Source organism: Mastigoproctus giganteus, chromosome 10 (genome assembly GCF_048544385.1).
Source record: "Mastigoproctus giganteus isolate SK-2022 chromosome 10, ASM4854438v1, whole genome shotgun sequence".
Lineage (NCBI taxonomy): Eukaryota > Metazoa > Arthropoda > Arachnida > Uropygi > Thelyphonidae > Mastigoproctus > Mastigoproctus giganteus.
Window position 1 is genome coordinate 123331004 of NC_143584.1, and position 20785 is coordinate 123351788.

A 20785-nucleotide genomic window follows, 5' to 3' on the forward strand; every position below is an offset into this window, starting at 1 on the left:
TGTCACATAATTAGGCTTCAAACTTCATTACTAACCTTGAAATTGTTGGTCCTTCTGGGCCTTAATTTTTGAATTCTATACAGTGGGATCACCTGATGATGTTAAAAACAGCAAATTCTAAATGGAAGGCCTTCAGGGAATTAATCTTGGAAGCTACTAGGCTTTTCATACCAACTAAGAAATACTGTTCAAGATTTATGCCTAAATGGATGTCAGATGAACTAATGAGGCTCGTGCCAGAGAAGAAAAATGCATGGGATGCATATAAATCAGAAGGTGACACAAAAGCCTATGGCAGATATAAGCTAGTCTATAATCAAGTCACAGAGGAAGTTAGGGAATCAAAGGCTAATTACGAGAAATCCTTGGCAAAGGATGCCAAAGAAAAACAACAAAGAGTTCTTTACTTATATAAACTCTAGAAGGAAGGGGATGAATCACATTGATCTACTTTATATTGGTGGTTCGACTGTTGATGATCCTGCTCAGATTTCTGAAAAACTAAATGAGTATTTTGCATTTACATTCACACATGATGAATTCTGTAAGGAAGTGGAAGGAAAGAAGTCTACTAAACTCTAACTACTCTAAGCTAAATGATTTTGTAATAACAGAGAGCAAAGTGGAGGAGAACCTGATACTTAAGGATGTGTTGCTTAATGTACTGTATTGTTGAGAAAGGAGGCAGGCGCCCCCGAAAGCTACAATTGCACAGTTTTAATGCTTTTAAGATTTATATTTTATTGTATTTTAACTTCTCATTTTATTTTATTGTATTTTATCATAATGAATAGTAAGTAAATAGATTATTTTATAGTATCCATTGTTTTTGTAAATATTAAACTATGTTAATTTATACGGTTGGTGTATTAATTTAATATTGTGAACAAGAAATTGCTGAAGTTAAGCATAAAAAAAGCACCTGGTGCAGATGGAATCTATCCAGTTATATTGAAGGAGGCAGTGAGGGAAGTAAGCAAACCCTTAGCCTTAATTATGAGAGCATTCTTAGATTCAGGGGAAATCCTCATGGACTGGAGATGTGCAAATGTATCCCCAATTCACAAAGGGAGTTCAAAGGGTGATGCAAATAATTATAGACCTGTTAATTTAATTTCTGTTCCAGGGAAAATAATGGCGTCACTGGTTAAAGAAGTGATGCAGGATCACCTAGACAAGACTGCAGTAATAGTTCAGACACAGCAAGGGTTTTTTAAAGGGAAGTCTTGTCTGACTAATTTGATTGAATACTACAATGTGATCACAAAGGAACTGGATGCAAAAAAAAAAATTTTGATATCATATACTTGGATTTCAGGAAATCTTTTGATACTGTTGCACATGGAAGACTGCTGTAAAAATTGGAGCAATATGGCATTAAGGGAAAGTTGCTGCAAAGGATAAAGGGTTGGTTGAGTGGGAGACAGCAGAGAGTAGTAATAAATGGCCACTGCTCTATATGGACTTATGTTATTAGTGGAGTCCCCCAGGGTTCGGTGCTGGGCCCATTGTTGTCTTTTGTATTTATCAATGATATCGATGAAGATATATCAGGCTTAATGTCCAAGTTTGCAGATGATATAAAGGTCGGCAGGGTTGTTAATGATAGTAAAGACAGTATGCTTCTGCAACAGGATCTAGAAAAGTTAGGTAAATCGGCTGAGAAGTGGCAACTGGTTTAATATTGACTAATTTTAGGAAGGATGTACAGTTGCTAGAACAAGTACAGAGAAGGGCAACAAGATTAGTGAGAGGAACAAAGGGGTTCTCTTACCAGGAGAGGCTTAAATTCTTTTAAGTTGCAGCATCTGGAGACTAGGCACCTGTGAGGTGATCTGATTGAGGTGTACACGGCCTTGAATGGTTTCAGCATTCTCAATGCTGATAGGGTACTTTCACTTCCTGAGATTAAGAACCTGAGGGGGCATAGATTCAAATTGAGGAAAGACAGTTGCAGAATAGATGTGCAGAAGTTTGCCTTTAACCAGTGGGTAGTTGATTGTTGGAACAGGCTTTCATCCGTTGTGGAAGTTAAATAAATTTAAGGCTGAACTAGACAAACATTTGGAGTGACTAGATGAGTGAAATGGGAAGATTTTTTTTTGGTTGATGCTTTACAAGCTTGCTTTCTTACATCATATGCCTCAACTAATGCTAATGCTGTACTGTGATAAAACTGCCACTTTGAACAAAAAATCCACTCAGTATTGTACTTTATTTGCTTACAGAAGGTTCTCATGGTTAGCCTAGTTGTTACAACCTCCATGTTTCATACTGTGTGTAAAAAACCTGGGTTTGAACCCCATTTTGATAGAAGGAACTTTATTGGCTTGTTACATAATGTGGTTGAGTTGGTTGGTTGGTCTTGGGAAAGGACTTCTACGTCTTAGACACGATGTCATCTGGAAAATGGCTTATTACATAATGTGGTTGGTCTTGGGGAAGGACTTCTATGTCTTAGACACGTTGTCATCTGGAAAATGGGGGTAAACCAACCAAAGAAAATACACACAAATATAGATGGTGGATATTGATGTCTCATAGTTTTAGTGACTTTTCCACTTCACATGCAGCTTATTTTACATCCACTAGAATGCATCCTAACTGGTAAAAAACTCCTGTTTTTTACCAGTAAGGATACATGTTTAATGACATCAAATTCACAAATTCCAGCCTGAAACATCAGAAAATACAGGCATTCAGAATTGTTACCTTTTCATAATTACTGTGTAGATGCATAAGTAAAATTTTGCAATAAAGTTTGTTTTATGCGAACTACTGATGTGCAATTGTAAAAAAAAAAAGTACAGCATGTACAGTTATCATGAAAAGGTGTAAACACAATTAACAAAAACTTATGTCAATTAAAAAAAAAAACCTAGCCAGAAATAGGTTGTGCATATTTTAAAGGATGAAAACTAAGAGAAAACGAATTCTGAAAAAGAAAAATGGGATAGGTCTTGAACCCATCTATAAAACACAAAATGATGTAATTTTTATTGCCCTAGCTTTTACTTACAATATAATTTTATTACTCTAACAGCCTAATATTAGCAATGCTAATATTATTTCATAAAACAGTGGAAAAAAGATTAGCTTAGAAACCCAAAAATCAAAATAGAATGTTGTTGTTGTTATCTGATTTTTAGGAGCATTAGCAACTAAGGCCATATTGCTCCGGTGCGGTGGTCATTCCCTGACCTTTCTGCATGCTCTGTATTTGGTGGTGACGGGCTCGAACCCTGGTCTAATCAAGAAGCGTGTGCTACGCATTGCTGCTCCTTCCCACCTGGCTACGGAGGCGCTCAAAATAGAATACATTTTACATTAAAAAATACCAGATAATACTCCAATATTATTAGTTGTGTTTATTTTTTTTTTCCTGTTTTGTTTAGGAGATTTTCTGTTTTATAACAAAGCTAAAAATACTAAACAAGTTGATCTGAAATCAGTTTCTACCTGCAGAATCACTTTTGGTGTGGAGCCTTCAACTTGATTTTGCCCTTCTGTCCAGTTCAAAGAAATTATTTCTATGTTGGCATGATGTTAAGGAAATACTTCTATACTTCAGCAGCAAAGCCTTCTATGCTTATATTAAAAGTAGATGGAAGGAGTTCAATCATATTGGGCCACTTGATGTCAGTGGGTTAACTGTTGATGAACCTGCTCAGGTTTCTCACAAACTAAATAGGTATTTTGCATCTACATTTGCATATGAGGAATTCTTTAGAGAAGTAGATGTCAGACGTTTATCAAACCCTAATGGGGAGCTAAATGATTTTGGGATAACTGAGAAAAACGTGGAAGAGAAATTGTTTAAGCTCAACATCAAAAAGTGCCTGCGGTGGATGGAATCTATCCAATTATATTAAGGGAGGCAACAAAGGGAGTAAGCAAACCCTTAGCCATAATTACAAGAGCATCCTAGGATTTGGGGAGGGGGGATTTCCTATTGATTAGAGATGCAGAAATGTATCTCAATTCACAAAGGGCGATCAAAAATTGACATGAGTAATTACAGACCTGTTAACTTAATGTCTGTACCTGGGAAAATAATGAAGTAAATAGTTAAAAGAATTAATGCAGGAACATTTAGACAGGAACGTAATTATATTGCAATCACTGCATGAATCTGTTAATGGTCGAACTCGTTTGGCTATTCTGACTGGATACTATAAATTGTCACACTGCTACACAAATTGGAGCAGTGTGACATTGGATGCAAATTGCTGCTATGGATAAAGGGGTGGTTGAGGGGGAGAAGACAGAGAGTGGTAATCAATGGACACTGCTCATCGTGGACTAATGTTATTAGTGGAGTCCCTCAGGGCTCAGTGTTGGGTCCATTATTGTTTTCTGTATTTATAAATGATATTGATGATGGTATATCAAGCTTAATGTCCAAGTTTGCAGATGATACAAAGGTTGGCAGGGTTGTCAAGGACACTACTGACACTATCCTGCTGAAACAGGATCTGGAAAGGTTGAGCAGATGGGCTGAGAGGTGGCAAATGAAGTTTAACATTGACAAATGTAAAGTACTACACATGGGAAACAGCAACCCCAGAGCAACGTATCAACTCTGTGGTACTACACTGACAGTGGTAGAGAATGAAAGGGACTTGGGGGTGATTGTGCAGGCAGATATGAAGTTCTCTGAGCAGGTGCAGACGGGCTGCAAGAGTAGCTCATGGAGTATTGTCAATGATATACAGGAATTTTTCCAGCAGGGATAAGGAGGTGATTATTCCATTGTATAAGGCAATGGTCAGGCCACACCTAGAGTACTGTATACAAGTCTGGAGGCCTCATTTCAAGAAGGATGTAGAGCTGCTGGAACGAGTACAGAGAAGGGCAACAAGATTAGTGAATGGAACAAAGGGGTGCTCTTACGAAGAAAGGCTTAAGTTTTGCAAATTACAATGTCTGGAGACGAGGCACCAGCGAGGTGATCTGATAGAGGTGTATAAAGCCTTGAATGGTTTAAGCATGCTCAATGCTGATGGGATTCTTCCTCTAGCTCAGAAAAATCACCTGAGAGGGCATAAATTCAAATTGAGGAAAGACAGATGTAGGATAGACGCGCGGAAATTTGCCTTTAGCCAGCGGGTGGTTGGTTGGTGGAACAGACTGCCATCCCTTGTGGTGGAGGTTGATAGCCTAAATAAGTTTAAGGCTCAGCTGGACAGGTATTTTGAACGAACAGAGGGGTGAAGTGGAAGTGGGTTTTTTTTTTTTGGCTGATGCTGCATAAGCTTGCTTTCTTGCATCAAATGCCTCTACTAATGCTAATGCTAATAATGCAGTGACCAAGGAACTGCATGAAAAAAATAATTCTGATATCATATATACTTGGAATTCATTAAAGCTTTTGATACAATTGCATATAAAAGATTGCTATAGAAACTGGAATTATGGGCAAGTTACTGCTATGGATAAATTTAGATAGCATTCTTCTTCTTTCTGAAACTACACACAAGGGGGCATAAATTCAAGTTGAGTAAGGATGGTTGTAGGAAATATGTGGAAGTTTGCCTTCCGTCAGCAGGTGGTTGATTGTTTGAACAAACTTACATCTGTTGTCGGTGGTTTGAAAAAAATTAAGAAAGAACTAGACAAATTCTCAGAGTATGGATGAATGAAGTATGTAGTTTTTTTACAGCTTCAAGCCTTCTTGGTATGAAAAAGGCTCGAGTTCAAATTTCAGCTTGAGAGGAGGAACTTTTATCAACTTTTTTTTTTCCACAACGTGGCCAAGTTAGCCAATCCCAGGCAATGCTGAAATGATTTGCCTTATAGCTTCGGTGCTTAATGCATGTCACCACTTTTAAGTATTCTATTATTTGATCATATTTTTTTAAAGAATAGTACCCATTTTTCTTCTCAGAAATTCTAAGAAAATAATAGTTTACTGTGCCCTTTCCATGCAACGAGTGAAACTATTGGCTGTTTTCTAGCATTGCAATGAGCTGACATGCCCTGCCTGCAGCATGAAACTATAATACCACAAGGTTTCTCATTGCCAAGGTATTCAAAAAGGCCTGCATGGTGACTGGTACAAGGATACAATCCAGGTCTCAATCCCTATATCTGACTGTTTCCATAGTTGGAGACACTGAAAAAAAACAAAAATAAAATAAAATCTATTTATATCTATATAATTTTTTTAATGGCACCAGGAACTGTCACTCACATTTGCTTGTGCATTTACCTGTAGAAGTGGGAAATTTACATGATGTGTGAGCTAAAAAATCCAGAATAATTCATGGATAAAATTCTGTTCCCAAGACTAATTAGATTCTTGATCGAAAAGGACTTCTGCAGTGTCTGGAGGCTGGGCACCTGCAGGGTGATCTGACTGAGGTGTGTGGGGCCTTGAGTGGTTTGAGCGTGCTCAATGCCGATGGGATTCTTCCTCTTGCTCAATGATCGCCTGAGGGGGGCATGGATTTGGATTGAGGAAAGACGGTTGTAGGGTGGATGTGTGGAGGTTTGCCTTTGGCCAGTGGGTGGTTGCTGGAATGGGCTTCCATCTGTCGTTGTGGAGGTTGATGGCTTGGGCAGAACATGACAGACATTTGGAGCAGGTGAATGGGTGAAAGGATGGGTTTTTTTTTCTTTTTTTTTTGGCTGATGCTATATAAGCTTGCTTTCTTCCATCATGTGCCTTTGCTAATGCTAATGCTAATTTCTTCAGCTGTTGAGGGTATCTTTTTGATACTCTCAACCCAGACCTCTCCAAATAAGCAGCAAGCAGTGATGATATAGTGCCAATTAAGTCTCCATGGAGGACACCTCACAGAGGACAAAAAATATCAAATAATTATTTTGATGGCATCTAAGCCTGTTACATACACTGTGCTGCCACTTTATTAGGCACACCCCTGATGTGCACACAAATGGTTTGTCCCACAACGTTGCAAGTCACATAACCACAGTTGTGGATATAAATGCAGCAGAACAACCATTCTAGTATCAGTTAAGCATGCAAACATAGCAAGAATGGGGAAAAGGAGTGATCTAATGGACTTTGAACATGGCATGGTAGTAGGTGCAAGACATGCTGAACAAAGCATCTCTGAAACGGCAATTCTCCTGAACTTTTCACACACCACAGTTTCAAGGGTGTATCGAGAATGGTGCAACAAACAGAAAACATCCTCTCGATGGCACTCCTGTGGAAGAAAATCACTTGTTGATGAGAGAGGTCAGAGAAGGATGGCTAGAATTGTGCAAGCAAACAGATGGGACCACTAGCCGCACTTTGTCGCAAATGGGCTACAACAGCCGACAAAGGTCAGGGAATGACCACCGCATATCCTGGAGCAATATGGCCTTATCTGAAAACCAAATAATAAACAAACAACAGCCGACAGCCACATTGCGTACCTTTGTTATCAATGAAGAACAAGAGAGCACGCCTCCTCTGGGCACAGCAACACCAGCACTGGACTATCGAGGATTGGAAAACAGTTGCTTGGTCTGACGAGTCGAAGTTCCTGGTGCATCATGTTGATGGAAGGCACAGAATTTGGTGAAAACAACATTAATACATGGACCCGTCATGTCTGACAACTACTATGCAAGATGGTGGGAGCAGTGTTATGGTGTGGGGAATGTTTTCTTGGAACACGTTGGGTCCATTGATACCCATAGATTCACGTCTGAATGCCACATCATACCTAAACATTGTTGCTGACCAAGTGCATCCATTCATGTTGATAGTTTATCCTCAGTCAGATGGTTACTTCCAGCAGGATAATGCGCCAGGGCACAAAGCCCGAATCACTATGGAATGGTATCAGGAACATGAAAATGATTTTTCTTTGCTGCGGTGGCCCGCTCAGTCCCTGGATCTCAATCCTACTGAACATCTTTGGGATGAGCTGGAAAGTGCTGTTCGCTGCAGGCCTACACCTCCGTTGAATCTCAAGGAACTGCGTGACACACTGATGTCTGCATGATACTCCATTCCTGCACAGTGTTTTCAGCAACTTGTTCAATCCATGCCTAGACGAATTCAGGCTGTTTTGAAGGCTAAAGGAGGCTCAACATGCTACTAGGTAGGTGTACCTAATAAAGTGGCAGCACAGTGTATGTTCATGTAGCATAGTTGTCTATGGAAGTGTATGCTCACAAGCTGATCTGTATATTGCACTGGTTAAAAATCTGGAATAATTCACAGGTAAAAACACTACTGCTCTGCCTGAGATCAGCTATGATGAAGTGGTGGATATTACTGGGGATATTAGTGTTGCGGTTCAACCCATTGTACTGCAGGAAATGGGCACTCATAATTAACATATAATTCATCAGTTAATTTGTAAGCAGTCAAAACCACATTGTGATTAAACTTTAGATATAAATTTAAAAAAGGTACAGAAACCTAATGAGTTTTATTATCATTGTATTGTTATATGCAAAGCAATAACACTGACCAAACTTTTTCAAGTGCTAGGAATGGAAACATGCAGGGATATCCAGCTCAATGTTGGTGAACTTAAGACAGAGATATGATTCCACATTAGTTAAGACTGTTGCTGTTTGTTTATTGATGGTTTCTGGGAGGGGAGGGGAATGACAGAAGGTAATGTAGGATACAGGATAAATTGTAAGATAAACCTTCACTGCAGGATAAACAGAACAAACATCCACCTGATGTCAGTGTCCTTTGTTGAAATGCTGTTCTTAAGACACCATCTGAAGCAAGCTCCAAAAATGTTTTTCTTCTGAAGCTGAGAGGTTATCTGACATTCAGGAGGAATGCGCTTCTTATCCATTGAAAACTGCCATCCAGTTCAGGAAAGAATTACAAAAACCTCTCTTCAAGCTTTCCAAATACTCCTTCATAGTTTGCAATAAATCAGCATCTAGGTCTTATTCTGACTTCACAAGGAAGTCATAAAGCAGTGCTTTCTTAACTTTATTGATGATAACACACTATGTACATGCAAAAAATAATTCAAGTACCCTATGCAAAAATTTGTAATTTGACATCCCACCCTTTTTTTCCCTTATCTTTAAGCTGATAATAAATGAAACACAGTGGAGATTACAAAAGAGGCTGGCTTGAATAAGGTTGAGGAGACTCAGGTGAAGAAAGGTGAGAAAGGTTAAGGCATACAAAAAGGCAGCAGGGTTAACAAGGACATATAAAAAATACAAGAATGCTACCAGCTATTTTATGAAGAGAAAAGCAGTATACAAGTTTAAATTACCTCAATCACCTACAACACCTACAACAGAAACTTCATTACTTGTAATTGACTAAGATTAATGGAAACAACAATGTCTATTCCACAATTTTCTTTTCTTCCATGATTATACGCCTAATGGAGATGGTTCAACATTAAATAAACCAATGATTCATGAAATGGACCATTTCATCAAGAAATGCATCTAAATGCAACGCATCAAGAAATGTATCTATTATCATAACATAGGAATATATGGAAAATCAGTATTTGCTTAACAAAATTTCATTTAATGACTCTTTCCAAGATCATAACCTTGTCATTAAATGAGTAATGTAGTTTATATTATTTTTTGAAATTACTACTTAAATGTTGCAACTTCATAGTTTTCTTAAACATTCTACAGAATTTAAAATTTGTAACATTTAATACAATCACAATAAGAAACTATACATTGTACAGAATTATTAAAACTATACATTTTTATTAAACTGCAATAAATTTCACAATTTTAAATAACTATATCACTTTGTATCATTTAATTACAGAATAAAAAATATCCAACACTATACATAATCAAGCTGACCTGGTATAGTTGACATAAAAGTGCTATTTCTTGTTTTCCCATCATTTTGATCTTTTGTCATCAGAGAAGAATTTTCAGGCAGAGAATACTGCAATGGTGAGGAAACAAAAATGTTTGAAACTTCTTGAGATCGTGTTGACACAACTGCCATTTGCACTGTTGATAATGAATTATGCAGCTGTGGCGAAGTGCTCTGCATTCTTGGTGCTGTCCCTGTCACTTCAAGTAGAGAAGAAACATTGGGAACACTCACTGATGTCGAAGAATTTTGCAGCTCCAGTGAAAATGCAGTATTTAAAATTTCTGGTGGTAAAGAAGTCCCCGATACACCTGATGCAAGTGAGGGTGATACAGAAGAGCTCACACTTCCTGATAATTTAGAGGAAACAGGAATTTCTGTTAAAAAATTTGTGCTGAGAATCCCTAATGTTGCAGAAAAATTAGAAGCACCTGGTGTTGTAGATATATTCAAAATATTATGTGGCAAAGTAACATTATAAAATGAAGTCACATTTATTTCAGCAACTTCAGATACTCTTACAGTGTTTGTTTGAGAGATAAATGTGTTAGTCATATCACCAAAAACAATTGCTAAAACTGGCCAACCAGCTCCATGTATAATGGAAAAAAGTGATCCAGCAAAGAGAAGAAATATATCTAGTTGTGTTGCATAAGTGAACTGAAAAAAATAAAATAGAGAAACTTTAATATTCTAAACTTATAATATAAAATAAATAAATATATAAAATATGTATAGTAGAACCTCATAAAATCCAGCACTTTCTGAATATTTCTCTAAGGGTAGTCAACCACACAAGAAAACACGGGAAATAGGCTGGCCAGATTTATCCATTATGTTCTATTAATAATTTACAAACACTAATTTATTTCCTAGATTGTACACTGTTGTTACTTTGTATTTGCAACATATAAAATCATTCATTTTGTGAGACATTTAATACTAGTGATACAAACCTGTGACCTTTATTTCTTAAGTAAGTTCACACAACCGATTGGGCCAATCCGGCAACCTGGATTCACATTTTGACTAAATGCTGGTACTATCATCCTGTGAAGATTAAGGATAATTACTTAGATAATACAAAGATACTGCATTATCTAAGAAAATATTCAATGACTTCTGAAAATATTTTCAGATTATTTAGTTAGAAGAATGCACTTTTATTTTATTATGCAATTGAAATTCAAATTGGCAAAATTAAAATTTTTCCAACATGAATCAGGTCACCTAAATGCCGGGTACAGAATACATACATAATACGAATTAACCCAAATACTTGCACTATGTACTTCTGAATACTTTTGAAAAAAAATGGAATTTTCAAAAATCTGGCATGTGCTTTTTCCCAAGGATGCCAGATTTATGAGGTTCTACTGTATTTAAATTTTTATATAAATATCAGACTTTTGATCAATATCAGAATATAAATAAGAGTGAACCTCTAGATTTCGAAGAGACAGGGCTAATTTAAAGTTTAAGAACTGTGGTATTACATTAAAAAGAAATAGGGCATTTCTTTTGAGAGATGTGTTCAGAGTGCAAATCTTAGATGAAACACTGGCAGTAAGATAGCATAAAGTGTGTGTGTGTGTGTGTGTGTGTGTGTGTGTGTGTGTGTGTGTGTGTGTGTGTGTGTGTGTGTGTGTGTGTGTGTGTTCTCAATTAAGTTGGGATGATTGCATAAGAAAAAACATGACAAATTATCTATTGTGCCAATGTTTTATGACTTATATTTTAGATACCACAAAGCCATTTTATCATTTTTCTAATAATCAACTTACAGAAGGTGCTCAAAATGACTACCATTTTTATGTGAGTTTCTGAAAATTTTATTTATAAAAACATTCCTGTGAAAAAAGAAACAAAAACATTATACATTTTGGAGCTTCTTTGAGCTCCCTCTTCAGTATTTATTATGGCTTACTCTAAACACATGCCAACTGCCAGTCCTAATAGCTATCACATGTGATGGACTAGAAACTTTACCTACACAGCAGGTAAATTTACTACCTTATGTCCTAATAGCATGACAGACAGTAGTACACCTGCACTCACAGAGGTCTGAAGGCAGCAAATATCATAATCAGAACTTTGCGACTACAAGTATAATAGAGTACAGCAGCTAGCAGTTTTAGTTTCTATAGTAAATAATTCCTCCATAAGCAAAGTAGGACTGCTAAACATGGAAAAAGTTCAGGAGACTGTAGAGATAAAGACACAAAAAGTTTCCAGTCTTCCACAGTTAACAGCCATACAAAACTAGCAACTACCACATAATCAGTTAGGACATATTTAAATTACTGAGGAGAAAGGAGCTAAGAAAAGAACTGACACAGATAATGTTTTAGTTTCTAAAGTGATATAAATTCTTCCAGATTTAATTAAAATGCCAAGAAGTGTTTTTCCAATACCGATACATCAGCACATTGAAAAAGAGAGCTCAAAACAATTTCAATTTTGCCAGTATCCTGTGAAGCTCACCATTCAGTATGAGTTAGCTACAATTTTATATGCACTTCTGTGATACACATAATATGCTCCTGGTTACTCTAATAGTGTGGGATCACTGAAAGAGCACATTTGCCAGATCAAAAGAGTTTGGATCTGGTAAATGTATTGATTGTGATATATGCCCAATGCAATGTTGAAGGGACTCTTGATCAAGCCAAATAAACAGTGTGAGTTGTCAAATGAATTGTGGCAAAAGTGTAGAGAAAGGAAGGTATCATCCAGAAGATAGTCATGGATTGTGTACATAATGTGCCCATGGCTTAACACCCATACATGATGTATACCCATACATCAATTTAGAAAAGAAGTAAGCAGCCAACTGCTGCTGTATGTGGGATTTTCTTTGCCCAAATGCAGAGATTAAATCTTTTGCACATATGCATGTTCATTTTCATGGATACACACAAACACACACTCTTAATCATGTGATGGACCAAAGAAGTATGAGCATATATATCCCAATAGGTGTTGCATCCTTACTTGAAACAAACACAGCAGAACCTCATAGGTGCCCAACTCTGTTATTCATTTCTGAAAAAAAGTTTTTAAATTTAAATTCTGCTTCTGGTATACCAATATTTCTTATTTTCTTAACAGATTGCAGAACAAATTTTTTAAATTTTTAATAAAAATTTATATATTTAAAATTGTTCATATTATTTTTAAAAAGAAAAAATATCGCCTCTAATGAAAATGAAAAAACAAAGCAAAATATAGACATTATACTAACAGTCATTTCCATTTTACAGTCCAGAGAACTGTTAAAAGAGCATGAAATTACTCTTAGGTATGTTAAGAACAATTACGTATGTGCATGTGATTTGTCAAATAAATAAAGGAATAAATGGATATAAAATGATAATAATAAGGACAAGCAAACAGTTGTGTGGGACTTCACAATTTCTTTATATGCATATTCCAAGTGGTCAATATTTTTTAACTTTCAAAACATCTCAAACAAAAGTTTTGACTACACTTAGGAAAGTAGAAAAAAAGTTCTGATTTTTAATCATTAATTAACAGTTAATGCACAATACTTATTTCAAGAGGATCCTGTCAGGTCCCACATGGCTGGTGAAAGATATACTGGATGTTTCTATTAAAAAGCCAGGGTCCCCTCTCGCTTATTTTTAAATTGTGGCTATTTGTCATATTTAGGCTGAAATTTTTGAATTTGATATTAAAATTGAATTAAGTATTACTGTTTGGATTTTACAATTTCTACATTAAAATTTTGGCTAATCAACTGCTTTATTCTCAATGGGAACATTGTCTTCTATTCTTGGCATATTCTAAAATTCTCATTGGTGTACTTCTGAAATGACACAAACCATTTTCTTTGAAGAAAGATAAAAAAATAATAATGACCACAATGTGAAGAGATATGACAAACTGCTGAAGCCAAATGCATATGTATTGAAAAGCAAACAATACATAGGAATATTGTGCTTGTTTTGTTTTTTAAGTCAAAATAAAGTGATTTATGTTTCTTTCACAAGTATCACAATGACATTTTTAGACTACACCAAAGAGGAAACAACATTTCCACAGAGAAAAAAAATGCAATTGGTAGGCAAAATTTTAATTTATAAATCATGAAATCTAAACAGTAATATTTCAATTTTAACACCAAATTCAAAATTTTAAGTTTAAATATGACAAAGGTCCAGATGACAAATAGAATCTAAAATTAAAGAAAGACCCTGGAGCCTTTAAATAAAAACTGTATATATATTCTTCACACATTATCAAAAAATTATATCATATAATTCTGGGTAACCCCCATGCGCAAGCAAACTGTGGGTGACCACCCAGGTGTGAAAAATGTTATAGAAAACATTTTGGGAGTCCTGCTAATTATACAGCAATTAACATCTATAGATCAGAGTTCTCTGCAGCTCTTTTCTTTAATATATTTATTATTGTTTCTTTTTTTAAGAAAACTTCGAACACAAAAGATATTAGTACCTACTGAACTTAGTAACCTTCTAACAGTGCATGGGTAGAAGCTTGAGAAGACAGAAGCTACTTGTCATTAGACTTTAATTTCTGTAGATATTAATTTTCATGAAATATATGTTAAGGAAGGTTGTTCAAAAAACAGAATCTGAAGGGAATAAATGAGGAAGAAGGCAAATTTGGATCTGGGAGAGTTTGAAGCTGGACAGTAAATGGATGCTAACTGGTTGCAACGTGTTTTTTTTTTTATTAAAACACCAAACACGAGAGGTATTAGAACCTATAGTACTTAGTACCGTGCTTCCGTTCACCTGAGAAGACGAAAGAAGATATTTGTTGACATTAGCCTTGAACTTCTGTAGACTGTAATTTTCAAGAAATACGTATAAAGGAAGGTTGTTCCAGAAAACAGCAGTTGAATGAATAAACGAGGAAAATGAAAAGTGGGCTCTGTGAGTTTGAAGTTGGACAGTAAAATGGATGTTGGCTGGTGGCGGCACGTGTTCGGACTGTTTTGAAAGAGAGAGAGCGGGAATTATAGAAGCCAATTCAGAAGAACAGTGCCCATGGAAGTATCTGTAGAAAAGACATGCAACAGAAACAGAATGTCTGAGACACAAAGTGGAGAGACTCCGTTAGAGATGAGTCATTAATTAACCTAACTACCCTCTTCTGAATGGAATCTAGAAGTCTGAGAGAGGTTTTGGGAGCACCGCCCCAGATGTGGGAACAATATTCCATGGTAGGGTGGATTTGCAATTTGTACAGAGTGAACAGCTGTTTGGAAGAAAAGTAATGCTGAGAGCAAAAGAGAAAACCAACTTTTTTAGATGTAGAGGAAGCAATATTTGTAATGTGCTTGTGCCAAGAGAAATTAGAAGTCAGGATAATCCCCAAAAGAGATATATCATTTTGTCTAGAAATCGGAGTGTCACCAAAGGTAAGCATAGGAGCAGAAGAATCCTTTTTGCGAGATATAAGACAAGACTGAGTTTTAGAAGGATTGAAATCAACTAAGTTGTCTTTGCCCACTGGAGATCGACATTTAAGGAATTGGTAGCAGATATTTGAGAAGTTGAAGCTCACTGAGCAGGGCGAGGTATCTCAAACTGGAAAGTGGAATGTAATGTGCTATCATCAGCAAAACTATGGATAGGATTTCCAGTCAATGCAAGAAGGTTATTAATATACAAGAGGAAAAGAGTGGGAGAAAAAACCGAACCTTGGGGGACACCAGCATTAGTGGAGAAGTTAGAAGACAGACAGCCATCTACCATCACCAGTGAGTGATCAGAGAGAAACCTGGATAATCAATTACAAAAAAACAGTTGGTAAACCATAAGATGAAAGCTTGTTTAGAAAACCTTTGCCAAACACAACTGAAAACCTTAGAGATGTCAAGAGTAACTGCTTGTGTTTCACCAAAATTTTCCATTGAATTTGTCCATAAATGGTAACATAAGCCAGAATATCACCAGTGGATCGACACTATTGGAATCCATACTGGCGATCGTTGATCAGATGGAAGGTTTCTAGGTAGTTTAAGAGTTGGTGGTTAATTGATTTGTCCATTACTTTAGAAAGAGTAGAAGTAATTGCAATGGGATGATAACTGGATGGGAGGGATTTGTCACCCATTTTAGGTTTGTTTGTTGTTTGTTTGTTATTTGATTTTTAGGAGCATTAGCAACTAAGGCCATATTGCTCCGGGATATGCGGTGGTCATTCCCTGACCTTTCCGAATCCTCCATATTTGGTGGTGATGGGCTCGAACCCCGGTCTAATCAAGAAGCGTGTGCTATGCACTGCTGCTCCTTCCCACCTGGCTACGGAGGTGCCTACCCATTTTAGGAACTGGCTGGATATGAGAAAATTTCCAAGCAGAAGGAAAAATACCTTTGGAATAAGAAAGTGAAAAAAGGCGGCAAAGAAGAGGGGTAAGTTCGGGAGTGCATGTTTTGAGAACTAGTGGAGAAATACTTTCAGGACCTGGAGCTTTCTGAGCATCAAGGTTTGTCAAAATCATTCTCACATCCTTTTGATGGAAGAACACAGGAGGCATTGAATGGAGTGTATTGAGAATGGTGGAAGGTGTTTTACCAAAATCATTAATACATGAGTTGGAAGAAAAATGGGATGCTAGCAGGTCAGCTTTATCCTTGGCTGAAGTGACAATAGAACCATCTGTAATGTGACAGAGGTGGGAGCAGAGATGGGCAAAAGTTGCAGACAATAGCTTTGGCAAGAGACCAGAATGCTCGGCTACCATTAGTGCAAGAAGCAAGTTTTCTACTCTTAGCCTGTTCATAATCTAGTTTGGACTGATTAAGAATTGCTTTACAATTGTTGCAAGCTTTGGTGTAGGCAGAAAAGGAAACTGAAGAATTGGAAACAAGCCAATTACGATATTGAACATTCTTCTCCTGAACAACCTTAGCACATTTATTGGAAAACCAAGGTTTAGATAAAGGACGAGATTTTAAAGTGGAGTGGGGGATAAAGGATTCCATTCCTACAAGAATAATTTCACTGACACGATCTGCGCAAACTTTGCATTCTTGTAATTCCAAAAAACACAAGATTGGGAATAGCCATGAGATAAATGCTCCATTGGAGAAGAGACAATCACCAAGTCGTGATCTCAGGTGCCTAAAGGACCACTCACTTCGACCGTGTACTTAGTAGGGTTGTTTGTGAGAAAAAGATCAAGCATGTTAGCTGTATGGTTAGGATTGTCTGCTATCCTTGTAGGCAAATGAACAATCTGTGCAAGGTAATTAGTAATTGCAAAAGCCTTAGCATCTCACCCAACTTGGTGCACATGACTAGAAAACTGAAGCCAGCTGGAGTTGTAAACATTAAATTACTAAGGAAGATAACCTCACTATTGGGAAAGTTTAACTGCAGAAAGTCAAGTTTATGAGAAAGGAAGTCAAAGAATTTTGAATGATTAGTGAAGGTGGGGGAACAATGGTGCCAACAGATAAATTTGACAGAAATTAGCAGAGAGAGATTAGGCAGGGAAGATAAAAAGAGGAAAGTCCAAATTACTAAGTCTATAACAGGGAATATCAAAGTGGATGAATGCACAAGTATCACCTTTTCATCAAAAGGAATTTTATAATGAATAATTATGACAAGTGAGATGGGCAATGGTGGATGCACCCAATAATTGGGATTCTGTCAGAAAAAGTGTGTGGGACTTGGCAGACTATAAGTGGAAATGGACATCATTAAGACTGGAACTGAGATCATGTAGCATATTTGGAAAATGAATGAAGAAGTGTTTGGGAGGTTTAAATCTTTTGGCAGAAAAGTTTGTTCTATTAGTTTTATTCATGATGCTTTCGGTGGATAAAGTAAAAGTAGAGGGAAGGGAATTTTTATGGATTAATGAAATTTTTAGATAAGGCATACACATAGCAAGAATGTATTTATAGGCAAAATGCACAAGGCATAATTACATATGGGTTTAAGTAATTGACTATATAATATCAATGCAGATAAACCATAGTTTACCCATAAATTTAAACTATATATGTAGTGTAAAGGCATAATTTTAATTGATGCCATCTGGGTGGTGGTATCCACAGAGGATAAATAACAGTAGTCTTCTCTACTAGAGAAGCATTACTTATTCAAAGTAGCGCAATACCTGGTATCTCGTTGTGAAGGCAGCCACAATATGAGATACAATTAAAATGATGCCTTTACACTACATACGTAGTTTAAATTTATGGGTAAATTATGGTGTATTATGGTCTACACAGATATAACGCAGCAAGAATATCCCCAGCTCTTGACATAACGTGGCCTTGACAATGCTCCCTGCATATACAATACTTGAACTCTCTCCAGTCATTATCTTGCAGAATACAGGCATGAAGACTATACACTACATGATCTGGATGCCTCCTAGAAAATCGATTTGGTCTGGACTATTTAACAGCCAGCCTGCAAACACTGTTCATTTAGTGCTGTACCCCCAAAATGTAAGGAATAGTGGATCATGTCATGATGCTCATCATAACCCCAAAAGACATCAATCATTATGTTACTAAATAGTACTTTTTGTATAACAGTCAGTTAACAAGAATGGAATTACCGGATTCAGCTGTAGACAGTGGCATTTCATGACAAATAAAGAACAAAAATATTTCTGAAGTACTATTTATTTTCAGTGCAAAATATCAAGGCAACATTGCAAAATGAAACTTTTACTTTTAATTTGCAAATTTCTATTTGCCAGGTAGTTTACACTATAGAAAACAGATGGAAGTCTTGCTAATTATACAGCTAGTAACATCTCTAGATCAGAGTTCTCTGTAGCTCTTTTTGTTAACATTTTCATTATGTTACTAACCAGCATTTCTAATATGCCAGTGAATAACATCATCCAGTTAGTAATGCAGTCCTGTGATAACAATGAATTGCTGGTGTAGCTGTAGGAGCTGTGGCATCTTGTGATAAATGAAGAGGAAAAATATTTCTGAATAAGGAAATGCTATTTATTTTCAGTGCAAAACATGATAATTTTACAAAAACATTGCAACATGAGAATGAAATCACCATAAGAAGACTGTTACCTTTTACAGATTTCAGCTAGAAGAAATATAGTAAAACTTTGTATTAATGAACTATATGGGGGTAAGGCCTGATTGCTAAATCTCACTATTAATCTCACTAAATCTCACATTGCCTTATACAAGGGGATAAATGCCTCCTTATCCCTGCTAGAAAAATTCCTATATATCATTGACAAGACCCCATGAAACCCTTGCAGCCTGTCTGCACTGATCAGAAAACTTCAAACCTGACTGCACAATTAACTCCAGGTCTTCTTTTTCATTCTCCACTACCCTGATGTAGCACCACACGGTTGGTATGTTACTTTGGGGTTACTGCTACACATATACAGGACTTTCCATTTGTCAGTGTTAAACTTCAGTTGCCACTTCTCTGCCAACTGTTCTAGATCCTGTTGCAGTAACATACTGTTATCACTGTCATTAGCAACCCTGCAAATCTTTGAATCATCTGCAAACTTCGACATTAAGCCTGATATACCTTCATCAATATCATTGATAAATATACAAAACAACAGTGGGCCTAACACCAAACCCTGAGGGACTCCACTAATAACATTAGTCCACGAAGAGCAGTGTCCACTGATTACCACTCTCTATCTTCTTCCACTCACCATCCTTTTATCCATTGTAGCAACTTGCCCTTAATGCCATACTGCTCCAATCTGTAAAGTAGTCTTCCATGTGCAACACTATCAAAAGCTTTCCTGAAATCCAGGTATTTTTTGTATCCAGTTCCTTTGTGAACACATCATAGTATCCAATCAAATTGGTCAGACAAGACTTCCCCTTAACAAACCCATGCTGTGTCTGAATTACTACTGCAGTCTTGTCTAAATGATCCTGCAATGCTGCTTTAACCAGTGACTCTATTATTTTCCCTGGAACAGAAGTTAAACTAACAGGTCTGTAACTACTCGTGTTACCCTTTAATCCCCCTTTGTGAATTGGAGATACATTTGCACATCTCCAGTTCATGGGGATGCACTCATAATTATGTCTAAGGGTTTGCTTACTTCCACCTCCTTTATTATAAATGGATAGATCCCAGACCACTGCAGGTGCCTTTCTTCTGATACTGTTGCACATAGAAGACTGCTGCACAATTTGGAGCATTATGGCATTGGAGGCAAATTGCTGCTGTGGATAAAAGGGTGGCTGAGGGGGAGAAGACAGAGAGTGGTAATCAATGGACACTGCTCGTCGTGGACTAACGTTATTAGTGGAGTCCCTCAGGGCTCAGTGTTGGGTCCATTATTGTTTTCTGTATTCATAAATGATATTGATGAGGGTATATCAAGCTTAATGTCGAAGTTTGCAGATGATACAAAGGTAGGCAGGGTTGTCAAGGACACTACTGACACTATGCTGCTGCAACAGGATCTGGAAAGGTTGAGCAGATGGGCTGAGAGGTGGCAAATAAAGTTTAACATTGACAAATGTAAAGTACTACATATGGGAAACAGCAACCCCAGAGCAACGTATCAACTCTGTGGTACTACACTGACAGTGGTAGAGAATGAAAGGGACTTGGGGGTAGTTGTGCAGGCAGATATGAAGTTCTCTGAGCAGTGCAGACGGGCTGCAAGAGTAGCTCATAGTGTATTGTCAATGATATATAGGAATTTTTCTAGCAGGGATAAGGAGGTGATTATTTCCTTGTATAAGGCAATGGTCAGGCACCTAGAGTACTGTATACAGGTCTGGAGGCCTCATTTCAAGAAGGATGTAGAGCTGCTGGAATGAGTACAGAGAAGGGCAACAAGATTAGTGAATGGAACAAAGGGGTGCTCTTACGAAGAAAGGCTTAAGTTTTGCAAATTACAGTGTCTGGAGACTAGGCACCAGCGAGGTGATCTGACAGAGGTGTATAAAGCCTTGAATGGTTTGAGCATGCTCAATGCTGATGGGATTCTTCCTCTCGCTC